Source organism: Herpailurus yagouaroundi, unplaced genomic scaffold (assembly GCF_014898765.1).
Source record: "Herpailurus yagouaroundi ecotype Mexico unplaced genomic scaffold, PumYag 203, whole genome shotgun sequence".
Classification (NCBI taxonomy): Eukaryota; Metazoa; Chordata; class Mammalia; order Carnivora; family Felidae; genus Herpailurus; species Herpailurus yagouaroundi.
In genome coordinates, this window is record NW_024412434.1 from 3,588,604 (window position 1) to 3,604,764 (window position 16,161).

At 41.9% G+C, this 16,161-nt stretch overlaps 1 long non-coding RNA gene across 1 annotated transcript in view; it reads right to left on the reverse strand.

Moving 5' to 3' along the window:
- Positions 1-8,951: 8,951 nt before the first annotated feature.
- The window catches only part of LOC121014624 (uncharacterized), a 30,449-nt gene continuing 23,239 nt past the window's right edge, over positions 8,952-16,161 (reverse strand). The window contains exon 2 of the long non-coding RNA XR_005783312.1: positions 8,952-9,335. This is a non-coding gene — a long non-coding RNA (uncharacterized LOC121014624). The remainder of the gene's footprint in view (positions 9,336-16,161) is intronic.

The following is a 16,161-nucleotide window of genomic DNA, read 5'->3' on the forward strand; positions in this document are numbered from 1 at the left end:
TCTGCCTTTTCAATCCGAGCCGTGGTGGTTTCCATTTTGTTATGCATTTCGTTTAAAGCGTTTTTCAGCTCCTCGTACTGTTCCTTAGTCCCTTGATCTCTGTAGCAAGAGATTCTCTGCTGTCAGCTATACTGTTTTCAAGCCCAGCGATTAATTTTATGACTATTATTCTAAATTCACTTTCTGTTATATTATTTAAATCCTTTTTGATCAGCTCATTAGCTGTTGTTATTTCCTGGAGATTCTTCTGAGGGGAATTCTTCCGCTTGGTCATTTTGGATAGTCCCTGGCGTGGTGAGGACCTGGAGGGCACTTCCCCTGTGCTGTGGTGTATAACTGGAGTTGGTTGGCGGAGCCGCAGTCAAACCTGATGTCTGCCCCCAGCCCACTGCTGGGGCCACAGTCAGACTGGTGCGTGCCTTCTCTTCCCCTCTCGTAGGGGCGGGATTCACTGTGGGGTGGGGTGGCCTGTCTGGGCTACTTGCACACTGCCAGGCTTGTGATGCTGGGGATCTGGCGTCTTAGCTGGGGTGGGTAGGCAAGGTGCACAGGGGCAGGAGGGGCAGGCTTAGCTTGCTTCTCCTTAGGTGATCCACTTCAGGAGGGGCCCTGTGGCAGCAGGAGGGAGTCAGATCCGCTGCCGGAGGTTTGGCTCCGCAGAAGCGCAGAGTTGGGTGTTTGCGCCGAGCGAGCAAGTTCCCTGGCAGGAACTGGTTCTCTTTGGGATTTTGGCTGGGGGATGGGCGGGGAAGATGGCGCTGGCGAGCGCCTTTGTTCCCCACCCAACTGAGCTCTGTCGTCCGGGGGCTCAGCAGCTCTCCTTCCCTTTGTCCTCCAGCCTTCCTGCTTTCTGAGCAGAGCTGTTAACTTATGACCTCCCAGGCGCTAAGTCGCGCTTGCTGTCGGAACACAGTCCGTCAGGCCCCTCCGCTTTTTGCAAGCCAGACTCGGGGGCTCTGCTTGGCCGGCGAGCCGCCCCTCCGCCCCGGCTCCCTCCCGCCAGTCCGTGGAGCGTGCACCGCCTCGCCGCCCTTCCTACCCTCTTCCATGGGCCTCTCGTCTGCGCTTGGCTCTGGCGACTCCGTTCTGCTAATCCTCTGGTGGTTTTCTGGGTTATTTAGGCAGGTGTAGGTGGAATCTAAGTGATCAGCAGGACGCGCGGTGAGCCCAGCGTCCTCCTATACCGCCATCTTCCCTCTCTCCCCTGAAGTTGGACTCTTAACCAACTGAGCCACCCAGGCACCCGTCTTGTTTTTTCAGAATGCACGGATCAGTGAAATCATATGGTATTTGTTTTTTCCCGTCTGACTTATTTCACTTAGCATAATACCTTCTAGGCCATTCATGTTGTCATGAATGGCAAGATTACATTCTCTTTTAAGGTTGAGTAATATCCCATTTATATATTCATGTATTGATGGACATCATTTAGGTTGTTTCTATATATTGGCTATTGTAAATAACGCTGCAATAAACATAGAGGTGCATATGACATTTTGAATTAGTGTTTTGTTTTTCCTTGGGTAAATACTTGGTATTTAAATTCCTTGGGTAAGAGTGGAATTACTGGATTGTATGGTATTTCTATTTTTAATTTTTAATTTTTTGAGGAACATCCATACTCTTTTCTGTAATGGCTGCACCAATTACATTTCCACCAATGGTGCATGAGTTTCCTGTTCTCCACATCCTTACCAACACTTGTCCTTTCTACAAATTGTAACTATACTTAATGTAGTAAGCATTTCACAATGTACAAACTTGTCAAATCACTGTATTGTACAACTGTAACTAATATATTGTTGTATATCTACTATACTTCAATTAAAACAAACAAACAAATAAGGATGAGACATGTTACTGATGCCCTCTCATGGAATGCAAGCCCCAAAGCCTCTATATGAAGGGAGAGGGATGAAAAACAGTAAGTGAGGGAGCAGCCTGCCTCTTCTGGTTCTTCATCAACTTGGGCCAACTCTGGAAGCTTCCTGGACATGAGCTTTGTTGTCCTTCACTCAGAGGACCTATCAAGCAGACAGCTGAGTCAATGAGAGTCTTCAAAGACTTGGTTTATTTATGGTGGTGGTAAACATGTCCCCAACGACCACTAGATAGGTAACAGGCCAAAATGCTTTCTGGTGTAAAGACTCAGTGCATCCTTATGGTCTGCTACTCACATTCTTCCCGGTGATTTATTTTGTGCCTGCTCTACAAATTTCCTACTAAACCCCACTCCAGTTCCTCTTTACAAAGACGTCAAAACTCTATGGTTTCTTCCTCTTTACTATTCCTGAGACTCTGAGTGTCCTGCTTACTGAGGCATGTATTTTTTTTTGCTGACAAAAATATGTTTGCCTAGTTTCACTTATTCAATAAATTCTTTTTTCTGCTTTTTTTCTACTTTTCTACTATGTTTCATAAGAAACATAGGATCACATACAGAACCTCTCCCAAAGCCCTGTTCCTTTAACCTAATTGTATTTTCCTTTTTTTTTTTTTTGAAAATTCTTCATATCAATTCCATCCATCCCATCTTCATTTACCACACAGCCCATGCTTTTACACATTCTGTATTTCTTTACTGAAGGCTTACTTCCATGCTTCCCCTTCTTTAACATTTTCCCCATCACATATGTCCAAGTCACATTTTGACCCAGCACTGTACTAGCTGTGACTTAATTTGTATCATCTGACTGATCTCCTAAAACACCAAGAAACTATCTCTGGACTTCTAGAGTCAGTACAATTTGAGGTATCTGTTTACAATGGCCAATAGGACACTTAACTAAGAGGTGAAATATCTGTGACCCCTTGTTTTACCTATCTGCTGCAGGTAATGTTGGGAGCAAGAGTGGTCAAAGGAAACAGGAAACAGCTGTCAACCTGGCAGGGACCTAATAGTGGGGAGAAATCATTCTTTTTCCTCGATCTTTGCCAATTATACAGAAGATCCACAAAAGCCATTGCAGATGAACCATGTGACCAACAGATCAGCAAATGTGTTTTTAAAGGCAAATATGTAGTAAAAGTTGCTCTATTTCAAAATGCAGTGAATTTGGATTTGTTTCAAAGGAGAGTCTTTACTCTAGGTTTTAAACTGATAGGCAAATCCCCACAAGTGGAAACTGAAGTTCCCTTGAACCATTGCCAGATCTGACACAAGATAGAGAGTGGTAATGGACTCACAGGAAGCAATGGTTAATGTTTCTTACAAGTGTTAAAAAGCAACTCACAGTATCACTCTCTTTCAATGCACCATCATGCCCTATGAAGCCCTTGGGTTCCACTGATCTATGGAAAGTCCACATGTCCAAGTTTTGATATAATAATTATAGACAGATGTGGAAAAACTGAACACTCATTCCAGAATTGAAAGTAACCATTTTATTTGGTCACTGTTATGAAAACTGTATATAAGGAGAAATTTGGATTCTCATCCAATATCCTCCTAAAAAAATATGCTCAGGCAAACTTTTCTAAGTGTTAAAACTGAAGTGTGATTTGAGTACCATAGGAGACCAGTGGAGGGAGAAGGTCGGTAATCACGTGAGAAGAGACTGTTTTTATACCTTCTGATCATGGTGACCTCTACAGAAAGTTAGCCACTCTGAAGAGTAACAAAGGCCATCTGTTAGTGTCTATGGTATTCCTGCTAAAGGCTAACAGGGACTAAATGATCTTTTGATGTTTAATGCAAGCCTCTAGCAGTGAGTATTCTCTGCTTATCTGAAAATGGTATATGGTGGTGGTTTAACAGAGCTAGACAGGTGGGCCACATGACTCATAAGAGTGACAGACATACTAGGCAACTCAGAGCACAGTACTTTGAAAAGGTAATCCCTTTAATTAGGTTTGCAAATTACTGAGGTAACGTGTTGTTTAAATTCATGACTCTTCCTCATAAAATCCTGAGTTTATGAATTGAAATAGTGCTGCCAGGAGTTAGGTTTTGTTCATTCGTGATCGTGGAGACAAGTTGCTTCTGGGTGAATGGACTAGGAGAGGTGAACAAGATGCATAGTTTATGGAGGAGGAATATGGCTCTGGTTCTGAGAGTTTTCTGAGGCTTTCAGAATAAGTGGAAATACATCATTTATTTTCCTCAGGCAGAGCCTAGTATCAAGAGAAAATTTCAAAGAATAATGTGTTGATATTCCAAAGACCTGGATTCTAATTTTCACATTAGATGTTAGAATCTGAGTTTTCTAGTCTAAAAAGTGGTGAACTTGACTAGATCATCACAGCTTAAATGGACATATTTTTTCTGTCAGCGATGAGAATGAAGGAGACATGCTTTGAAACTTGCTAGATCTTTCTAAACTCACAAATCCATGGTGCTACAATCAAAAGCATTCTGAGTAGCAAAGATCCATTTGTTTAGATATAGTAAAGGAGGTTAGCTGTTGTGCCTTGTTTGGATTAAGAGACAAGGTTTGAAAAAAAATGATATTTATGGAAAGGAAGAAAATAATGGGATCTGAAGTTTTATTATGCACTGAATGTTTTTGCATTATAGTCCTTCTAAAATTAGATTTCTCCCAAAAGGTGGTTTCCTACAGAAGGCATCTTATTTGAATGCAGGATGACACTGAGTAACAATTTAGTGGCCAAAATTTAGCAGTAGTTGCTCTTCAGCTTCTGGTGGGCTGATGTTCAAGGAAGAGCCCTCCCTTACCCCAAATCTGCTGTGCTGAGTAGCAGAAATGCAAACAAGAAATTAGGAAAATACCTCCCCAATTTAGGCAAAACCACTCTGGGCTCACCTACTCTTGGGATCTCTAGAAAAAATATCTACGGATCTTAAAAAGAGGATGAATGGTAAGTTTCTTGCATGCATGTGCCATCTCAACTGGCATCGCTTCTGCAGAAAGATTTGAAGAATCTTGAAAAGCAATGAATTTGGAAGCTCTATTTCCTCATTCTCCATTTCAACGTGATCAGCAAATCCAAATATGCAAAAATGACGCTTGTTTGGAGGACAGCAGTGCAACCCAGGCCACTGCTTTTTCCGGTTTAGAAGTAGACATATTTCTGCCCTGGAGATCTGCAATCTAAACTGACAAGTTAGAATACTGGAGATACCTCAGAAAATAGTCTTCCAGGTGATTGGAGGAAGGCTTCATTTGAATTGGGATTAAGGAATTTAGCATTAAATGAACTAGCATGATGGTTCTTCTCTCTTGCCTTCTCTGTTATGGCTGGTACCACAGTCATAGTCTGGCCTCATCTGCTATTGTTATAATTCTTTCCTGCACTCAGAATTTCTGTTTCCAAATTTTTGACCATTTATGTTAATACAAGTAATTCTTTACTTGCAGGCTGGACTGCAGCGTTTTGAGGAAAATTGCTGTCTTACCCTTGTCACACCCCTGATGGCACATGAGGCAGGGCTAGCCTGCACACTTTGTACACTCTTAATGACGACTCATCAGTAGACCCTGCCTGCCTATTATCTTTCTCTAGCCCAGTGGCTCCCACATGTCAGTCACCTAACGAGAGCAATTCTAATTGAGGTTTCCATTGATCTTCAGTGAAATGAGAAAAATGAAGGCAATGTAGATAGCTTTTCATAAAACCTAATTTATTCTATTTAGAGAACTAGTGTATTCTAAAATTATGTCTTGCTCCTACTTTGGTATTGAAATGTCCTTTCTTTTATCAAAATAATGGGGATGGTAGGTGGTTATTTAGTATTTCTAGCCAGCAGAATTAAAAATCTCAACAATCTTATGTTTCACTCCCATCTTCCTATTTGTTTTTAAATACTGTTAGTCCCTAGAATTCAAATGTCTGTAAAACCCTGCTTTAAAAGGCAGAAGTTTTAGTTTTTATTTCTTTGCTTAAAACCTTATATATATAATATGTACTTTGGGTCGATTTTCCAGTAATGGTCCCTATTGCTGCTGCCAGATTCCTTCCTTCTGAGCATTATGTCAGTTTAAGGAGCAGAAATGCACAAGTATCTGGATCTTTGACTAGACCCCTCTGACCATGAGTCAGGCCGGGCTGTGTAATTTGCTGGAGCCAATGGGACAGCAACAAATCTGACACAAGCAGAAATTTGAAAAGAGTTTTTTTTCCCCACATTGGGCTTGCCCTCTAGCTATTCTTGGAACCCTGCTCCTGCCATGCTAAAGAGCTCAAGCTAGCCTGATGGATGATGAGAGGCACGTGGCCCAGTCACCCTGTTGCCCCAGTCAATATCCAGCCAACTGTCAACCATGTGAGGAAGACCATTGGTACTAGCCAGCTTCCTGCCAGCTTACCAAGTGAGCGCAGACACATGAGCAAACCCAGCAGAGACCACTGGGGCCCATAAAAGAACTGCTTAGTAGAATAATGAGCCAGATAAGTGGTTGTTGTTTTAAGCTACTATGTTTTGGGGTGGTTTGTTATGTGGCAATACATAACAGATACGGTGACACAGTGCCAAGTCTTCAAACACCATGAAGAATCTCTGAGATTTTTCTCAGACATATAAGGATATGACAGCATCCATTGGATAAAAGTGAATTTGGATTCTCAGCCATGTCTTCTCTTCAAGACTTACATGCCCGTCTTTCTCTTATAAGATCACCTCCAGAGCAGGAACCTAGTAGAATGCCTGGTTTTCAGAAGCCACTCCATCAACATCACTTGAACAATCCAATCCCTGTGATCAGGGCTGGCCTGTTGTCAGGAATGACCCACTGAATGTGATTTGAAGGTTGTAGGAAAGGCTTCCTCTCTCCACACATCTCCTTGATTAATACTTGAAATTTCAACATCAGCAATTTGTTCTCTGTGCTGAAGCTGTGCTCCCCATGAGGCTTTTAAAAAATGCAAACATTCCTGGCTGGGTTAGCATACTGTCATCCTCTTCCTGTGAATGCTCTTATCAGATATCTCGGTCACCAAGGGGTCAAAGTTGGGGTGAGAGTAAACAGCAAAAAAGAGGAGAAACGTTGAAGGGGTGACAAGGTCCCAGTTACCAAACAGGAGGGCTGAACACACTTCCCACTGTGGCTGAGTCAGCGCTGTTTCCTGAGGAGAGCCCAGCTAAGAGTTGAATTGCCCCCTCCAAGGAGAGGAGGAATGGAATCTGTCTGGCTTTGGACTCTTGCCCTGGGGGCGGGGATGGTCAGATGTGAGGAAAGATTCATCACCTCCCAGTGCTAGCATTTTCCTTGGAAGCCCTCATCTGCTTTTTTGTGCCCCCAAAGCAACATTTTTTCAATAGCTTTGTAGGGTGCACATTAGCTGTCTATTCTTGGCTACACTGTCCGTTGTCACACCCTGGATGTCTCTACTTTTTCTTAGACTCTTTGGATGTGAATTGGTTTTGCCAACATGCCCAACTACAGTGATGAAAGCCACAGAGGGGACAGGCTGGCGGGATGCATGACTTGCTGCCACCAGATTCCTTCTTTCTGAGCATTATCCGAGTTTAATGAGTTGAAACTCACAAGTATAATTAGCATAAGGCTTAAGATACTACTCTCTGTCCGTAATTGAATTTAATTTACAGCTTGAATAATTGCATTTACATGTGCAACCAAATGTTTGTCTTTGTTGGTTTTAAAAGCCTCCATCCATATTTATCTAGGAAAACTTTGCAAGGCCAAGGATCACTTATAAAAAGCTAGGGTGTTCTGGCATCTCTTGGCTTGAATTGGAAGGTGCGTTTGTAAAATGCAATCCTTGGAAATTGCCTAAAAGACTTGAGGCTTTCTGATGTGAGACACTTATCAGCTTTCTAAATGTATAGCCTTAAGCCTCAAAAGAATGCTGTTCTGTTGCTTAATACAGCAACCTTAAGCCTCCTGGGGTGAAAAGTACTTAGCATAATTAAACTGCTGACTGTTCTTGAAGAGGGAAGGTGGGTTTTGTTTTAAGATTACAAGTGGCATTTCCAAGCACTTTGAGTTGAGGCCATCTTGATAGTTAGTATAGGGTATCTTGCATTCTGCAATCCTTGAATTGCAGGCATAGCAAACTGAAAGTGCTTGTAAGAGACAGTGTAATTCCATACACATGTTCCCTAGGGTACCCCTAGACATAAATGGAAGTATCTCTTCCCTCCTTCCCCCACCCACTTCTTTAGTAAGCTAAAGCAACGCAGACAATGTTTGCAAAACTGAGCTCTTCTTTCCCAGGCATTTTGGAGCAAAGAGTCTAAAGACCTATGATCTCATCTTCAAGCCTTGTAAGCAAATGTAGAGGAACTGCAAAGCTTGGCCTAGTACAATCACTGTCATTGAACTTCAGCTGAGACTTCTGTGTCATTTGGCTTTCTTTGTATCACTCTTTTTCAAAATAGAATAATGTGTAGATATGCTAGTATTGAATTATAGTGTTACTTAACTATGTAACTAATATACTTATAGCTTCAAAAAAAGAAAAGAAAAAATATGCAAATAAAGTAGAAACAAACCTATAAAATGCATGGCATTCAAATGCACATGTTAATTACAAGAGAGGTTCACTCCGTTTTTGCAGAAACCACATCACCTGCGTATGAACTGGTCACAACCACTGCTAACATGTTCTGGTCAGTTTTCCCCATTGAAGCTATTAGCAGAACATGGGGTGACTCAGTATTTGCCTCATTTTTCTGTTTCAGGATCAAAATTAATTTTTGACACTGACAATGACAGTGAGTCAATGGTCTTTCATGATGTGAATGTCCATCTATGTATGAAGTCTTTGTCTGTTCTGCATTAGCCCATCACAATTAATGTCATGATGCTTTAGAAAAGAATGAGAACAGTACATGGGAGAAGCTGTTGGTTGTCCAGGCAAGGATACCACTCCCCTGAATGCAGCCCTGTCTGAATGAACAATCTCCAGGCTCTAGGATCTGGGGAGCTCCTTGCAATCTTCTGAAGGGGGAAGGGGTTTGGAGAGGGATTGATGTGGTCATTCTTCCCCTTGGTCAGGTGAGCTGTCACAAGCACATATCTGGAAACAGCTTATTGTCTCAGCAAATGCCCATCTATTCCCCATGATAGCAGAGAGCAGACAGCAGTATCAGGAAGAATTTCTCTTTGTGACAAAAATACCTGGTTTATCCATAAGGATTCCTGTTGCCTGTGGCCCCCTTAAAAGGATGGTGCTCATTGGCCCTCATTCCATGGACCATGGTCTTGGAAGATGGAGTCCTTATCCTTCTGGAGACCCAATGCCATGTCCAGCATCATGCTGGTCCTCTCTCCTGCTCCGTGAAAGTAAGTGCATGCCTCATCTATGCCAGTTTCCATCTGTTCTTTCTGCAGTTGAAGTTATCCACTCCCCAGACAGGGTCTCAATCATATACTTGGGGATCTTGTCCCAGTGATGAGGGAGTAGGAGGCAAGCTGAGGGGAAAAGCACAAGTTAGTATACCCTCCCTCCCCAGGTGGGACATGTATGATATTCCTTGGACACTCCAGGCTACCCCAAAACAGGAAAGGACAAAAAAAAAAAGTTAAACTGATAAGAGTCTCCACCAGTTTACCAGAAAAAGGCAATCCCATCATAGCCTAAAGTCCACGAACTCCCTACTATCTTTTTTTTTCCTTTTTTAATGTTTATTTATTTTTGAGAGAGAGAGAGAGGGAGACAGAGTGTGAGTGGTGGGGGGGAGGGCAGAAAGAGAGAGCGAGATGGAGACAAAGAATCTGAAGTAGGCTTCAGGCTTTGAGCTGTCAGCACAGAGCCTGGTACGGGACTTGAACTCACAAACCATGAGATCACCACCTGAGCCCAAGTCTGAGGCATAACTGAGCCACCCAGCGCCCCCCCCCCCCCCCATACTGTCTTAATGTTAATACTTTGCCGGAGGGAAAAACAACCTTAACTTGACAATAGCTAGGCTTCCAGTAAGTCATCTTTAGCATGTGAAAGTCTCTTTGGAAACTCCCTCTTGACTTTATGTCCCCTGACTCCATAAAACAGTCACCCCCACAACCCCAGTGCCGCCCAGGGGTCCTGTCCCCATGCTTTAATAAAATCACCTTTTTGCACCAAAGATGTCTTTAAGAATTCTTTCTTGGTCATTGGCTCTGGACCTCACAAACCTCACCATTCCCCCAAAACTTCATCACCAGGTCTTCATCAACACTCTAATTCTGTCAGCATTTTATATGATTTCATTTGTACAGCTACTTTAGCAACCAAACCTTGAAGCTCTGAGTCCTTTAGAATCAATAGCTTTTTACCACCCCTTCACTTCAGGTGATTGCTGTATGCATTCTGCCATCACTCAGAGCCCTAACACCTCTGAAAGCTTAACTTCCTACATCTTACTCTCTGGCTGCCCTAAATCTTTACTTTCACTACCCTGGATCTTTGACCTCACCCAAGCATCTATAATTGCTCTAATTTATTCCATTCAACCACTTTATCTCAATGTTATATCCTTCAAACCTAGATTTTTTTGGACCATTGTTTCAATGACTCTCTTGCCAAAATCCTCAGTTTCCTTGATCTATTGTTCTTCCGTTACAAATGCCCCATAAAACTCCAACTTGAAATCAACTTAACGGTTTAACTTCTATGTTTCCTTATATCACAAACCTCTCAGATTCATGATGATGATTTATGACCTCAATTAGACTTAAAGCTGCCCAGTAATCTTTCTATCTCTCTCTGTCTTATTCCCCACAGTGGTTATTTCAAACCTCATCTATCCTCAAATATTCTACCCTGGAATACCTTCTTATACTTTTCACAGGGAACTAAGCTCATAAAATGGAATCCATTTTACAGAAATTCCCTTCATTCTTTGCTACCCTACCTAAAACTTAGCTGCATGGGCATATACTTTTTACTTTTTGCTTCTTGATTGAATAGAAGAGATTTACCCACTTCTTCATCACTCCCATAATGTTAATCCTAGCCTAGGGCTAATTTCTCTACCTCTGCTCTGCATCAAATCTCTCATTGCTTCTCAGGAGACTTTGTTATTCATCAATTATCCCTTTTGACCCCTATACTTTAGCCACTTTTTATTGGCATCTTTTTACTAACATTAGAACAGATTCAAGCTTATCCTATATTTAACTCAAAATTCAACTGTCACTCAATCTCATCCTTTTCTTCCTATCATCTGTCTCTTTATCTTCACAACAAGATCCATTGAAAGAGTTGTCCACTCACATTGTTTTCACTTAATCAATCACCAATTCACTCCTTAATCCATGACCTTCAGGCTGCTATACCCATCCTCGCATCAAAACACTTCTTGCAGCTCATCTTCCTGTCTCTATATCCAGTGCAAGCTTTCATTCTTTATCTTACCATCCTCTCTGTGACATGGTAGGCCACTTTCACCTATTCAACACTCAGCCTTAGTTTCTGTGCATTGCACTCTTCTGGTCTTCTTCCTAGCCCTCTGGCTATTGTTTCTCACTCTGATCATTATCTCTGTTTCTTTAATTTTGAAGAGATATGGATGCAGCAAAGATGGACTTGAATTATAGCCAAGGTAAAGCCACTCAGAGGTGAATATGATCCCTAGTAATTTCATTTCTAGGAATATTGTCAGTCTTGGTTTCGACACTGAGGGTTACATTTAAAATCACTCACTCAGAGGCACTCTAATAAAGGAAAGAGAACCTACTGAGGTTCTCACAAATACCATATTAGAAACTTAGGAGATCCAAAAGTGTGACCTTTTTACATCCAAATACCACAAGATATGTATCAAGTTATAGGAAGGCATGAATATGATAAACTAAAGATGGTCACAATTTCTTAGACATTTCTACAATTGACAGTTGGGATTGCTGTCCCCTACTTTTGAGTCTGGGCAAGCTATCTGCCTGCTTTGATGAATAAAATGGTATGGAAGTGATGTTATGATAAATTCTAAGCCAGGCGTTAAGAAATTTGCAGCTCCATTTCCTGCCTCTTAGAATCCAGATGCCATGCTGTGAGAATATCCAAACAGATCCATGAAAGAGAGAAATCTGTCAATAGCCCCAGGTAAGTCTCAGTTGACAGCAGAAACTTGTTAGACATATGAGTGGGCCATCATGGAACTGGGTCCTTCCAAACCCAGTTGGAGCACCCTCACTTGATGTTCCATGAAGCAGAGATGAGGCAACTCTACCAATCCCTGCCCAAACTGCATATTCATGATAAAAACAAAGGGAGAAATTTCTGCTAGAGGGAAGTGGGTTATTTCCTCCTCAAATATTTACCAGTGTACTAGATTTCAGAGTTGTTAGGGAGAGTTGGAGGGAAATTAGGGTATTGGAGAAGGAAGAGACAAAAGAGCTAAGTCTACAACTTTTGAAGTAAAGAATTGAATTCCTTGCAGTATTCCAGGGCTGAAGAGGCAGAAATTTGCCAGGCTCTTAATAAAACCTCAGAAGGGCCACTCACCTCTCCTTCTCTAAAAGAATATTGGTTAAAAGATGAAGTTAGTCATGCTAAGACTAGTAAGCAGCCCTGTGTGAGCTTAATCTATGATTGTGACAAGGTGATTACCTCATTACCTTATCTATCTAACAGGAAAACAAGAGGATATACTTCCTGGTTAAAGATGACATCTGGGGACACATGGGTGGCTCAGTCAGTTGAGTGCCTGTCTTTGGCTCAGGTAATGATCTCGCAGTTCCTGGGTTCGAGCCCTGAGTCGGGCTCTGTGCTGACAGCTCAGAGCCTGGAGTCTGCTTCTAATTCTGTCTCCCTTTCTCTTTGCCCCTCTCCCACTTGTGCTCTGTCTCTCTTGCTTTTGAAAATGAATAAACATTAACAAATTTTTTTATTAAAAAAGAAGAATTTCAACAGAAGATTGTAATTCATAAAAAAGAATCAAATGGATGGCCTAGAAATATAAAATGCAGCATTCAAATTTAAGATCTTCTTGGATGGGTTTAAATTAAGACAAGAAACAACAAAGACAAGATTAATGAACTCAAAGATGAATCCATAAAAAGTAAAGGGAAGCACAGAGTTCAGTAGGGTGGAGGTAGGGAGAATGGATGGAGCAAATAGAGAAAGCATAAGAGAAATGTAGGGTTCAGTAAAAAGTTTTTTTCATGAGTGTGGGTAGAATTCCAGGAGGGGATAAAGAATGAGCAGATTGAAAGAAATATTTGAAGTGATAATTGCTGAGGTTTTCAAAATGATTGAAGACACAAACCAGGAGACTCAAAAAACTTAATGGGTCCTAAGTAGAATACATATAAAGAAACCACCCTTAGGCACATCATAGGTCAAACTTCTAAAAACCAAAAACAAAGAAAAAATCTTTAGAGTAGCCTGAGAAAAAAGACATCACATTCAAATGAGAGACAATAAAATTTATGGCTGACATTCCAATGGGAATCATGAAAGCCAGAAGACAATGGAATGACACCTTTAAAGTGCTTAAGTAAAAACTAAAAGTAAAATTCTATGAGGAAATGGCTGTGAAATAGAAATCAAATTCAAGACAAATACAAAGACATTTTCAGACAAAAAAAAATGAGAATTTTTTCTCTAGACAATTGGAACTATAAGATATATTAAAGTTCTTCTAGTCAAAGAAAAATGATTCCAGATGGAAGTACAGAACTGGAAAAAGATTAAGAGCACTAAAAATGTGAATATAGGGGTACATATAAAATATCAATGGTTTATAGCAAAATTACAAATAATATCTCTGGGTTAATGACATATAAAAGTAAATTATACTACATAAATGATAGGGAAGTAAATTACAGATACATTGCTACAAAGTTCTTGAATTTTGGGGAAGTAGTAAGAATACTAACTTAAGGGGCGCCTGGGTGGCACAGTCGGTTAAGTGTCCGACTTCAGCCAGGTCACGATCTCGCGGTCCGGGAGTTCGAGCCCCGCGTCAGGCTCTGAGCTGATGGCTCAGAGCCTGGAGCCTGTTTCCGATTCTGTCTCCCTCTCTCTCTGCCCCTCCCCCGTTCATGCTCTGTCTCTCTCTGTCCCAAAAATAAATAAACGTTGAAAAAAAAAAAAAGAATACTAACTTAAGGTGAACTTTAATAAGTTAAAGCTGCATATGTAAGTTTATAATAATATAAAACTAAATAATTAATAAAGGAAAAAGCATTAAAATATATTTAATTTAAATGAATAAAAGAAAGGAGTGATAAATAGAATAGAAAAAACAGAAGGTACCAATTATAAGGAAACATAATTGGGTCACTCTCAGAAAAATCACACTTAGACTATTAAATAAAATCACTTAATCAAGGCATTGAACACTGGTTTGAGTAAATGTGAAAACTGCTACATGGTCACCTGAATTTAACAGGGTGGGGGAGGGGACCAAGTAATGCAACTTGCATCCATTTCTGCCATATCTTAATAAGGTGCAAGCACAGCACCTAGCCATGCCCATTTGAACAGGCTGGAATAGGCTGCCTGAAAATTAGACTTCCCCTAACATTATTCAAAAATCCCATGTGTGTTCTCTCTCTTCTCCTCAGGCAGTCTTCAAAGATCACTTTTGCTATAGCCTTGTCCCTTACCCAAAGATTCTCCTTGCTTTACATACCTGATTGAATAATAGACATTTCAATTATTGTGACTGCTGTCAAGTATATAGTAAGTATTGACATTTAACACCTTAAAAATTGGAGGGAACAGAATGCTTGGCATCAGTCAAGAGTGACATAACACACACACACACACAAAATAAACAAGATAAGAAACTTAAATCCACTTATGTCAGTAATTATATTAAAGTAAAGATTATCGGAAGATGGCGGCGTAGGGGGACGCTGGGCTCACCGCGCGTCCTGCTGATCACTTAGATTCCACCTACACCTGCCTAAATAACCCAGAAAACCACCAGAGGATTAGCAGAACGGAGTCGCCGGAGCCAAGCGCAGACGAGAGGCCCACGGAAGAGGGTAGGAAGGGCGGCGAGGCGGTGCGCGCTCCATGGACTGGCGGGAGGGAGCCGGGGCGGAGGGGCGGCTCGCCGGCCAAGCAGAGCCCCCGAGTCTGGCTTGCAAAAAGCAGAGGGGCCTGACGGACTGTGTTCCGACAGCAAGCGCGACTTAGCGGCTGGGAGGTCATAAGTTAACAGCTCTGCTCAGAAAGCGGGAAGGCTGGAGGACAAAGGGAAGGAAAGCTGCTGAGCCCCCGGACGACAGAGCTCAGTTTGGTGGGGAACAAAGGCGCTCGCCAGCGCCATCTTCCCCGCCCATCCCCCAGCCAAAATCCCAAAGAGAACCAGTTCCTGCCAGGGAACTTGCTCGCTCCGCACAAACACCCAACTCTGCGCTTCTGCGGAGCCAAACCTCCGGCAGCGGATCTGACTCCCTCCTGCTGCCACAGGGCCCCTCCTGAAGTGGATCACCTAAGGAGAAGCAAGCTAAGCCTGCCCCTCCTGCCCCTGTGCACCTTGCCTACCCACCCCAGCTAAGACGCCATCCCCAGCATCACAAGCCTGGCAGTGTGCAAGTAGCCCAGACAGGCCACCCCTGTGGCCTGTATATCTTCTGCACGACATATCATAGTGAAACTGGCAAAATACAAGGATAAAGAGAAAATTCTGAAAGCAGCAAGGGGTAAACGTGCCCTCACATATAAAGGGAGACCTATAAGACTCGTGACTGATCTCTCTTTTGAAACTTGGCAGGCCAGAAAGAGTTGGCACGAGATTTTCAGTGTGCTAGACAGAAAAAAATATGCAGCCGAGAATCCTTTATCCAGCAAGCCTGCCATTTAGAATAGAAGGAGAGATAAAGGTCTTCCCAAACAAACAAAAACTGAAGGAATTTGTCACCACTAAACCAGCCCTACAAGAGATCCTAAGGGGGACCCTGTGAGAAAAATTATCAGAGACATCACTACAAGCATAAAACATACAGACATCACAATGACTCTAAACCCATATCTTTCTATAATAACACTGAATGTAAATGGATTAAATGCGCCAACCAAAAGACATAGGGTATCAGAATGGATAAAAAAACAAGACCCATCTATTTGCTGTCTACAAGAGACTCATTTTAGACCTGAGGACACCTTTAGATTGAGAGTGAGGGGATGGAGAACTATTTATCATGCTACTGGAAGCCAAAAGAAAGCTGGAGTAGCCATACTTATATCAGACAAACTAGACTTTAAATTAAAGGCTGTAACAAGAGATGAAGAAGGACATTATATAATAGTGACAGGGTCTATCCATCAGGAAGAGCTAACAATTATAAATGTCTATGCGCC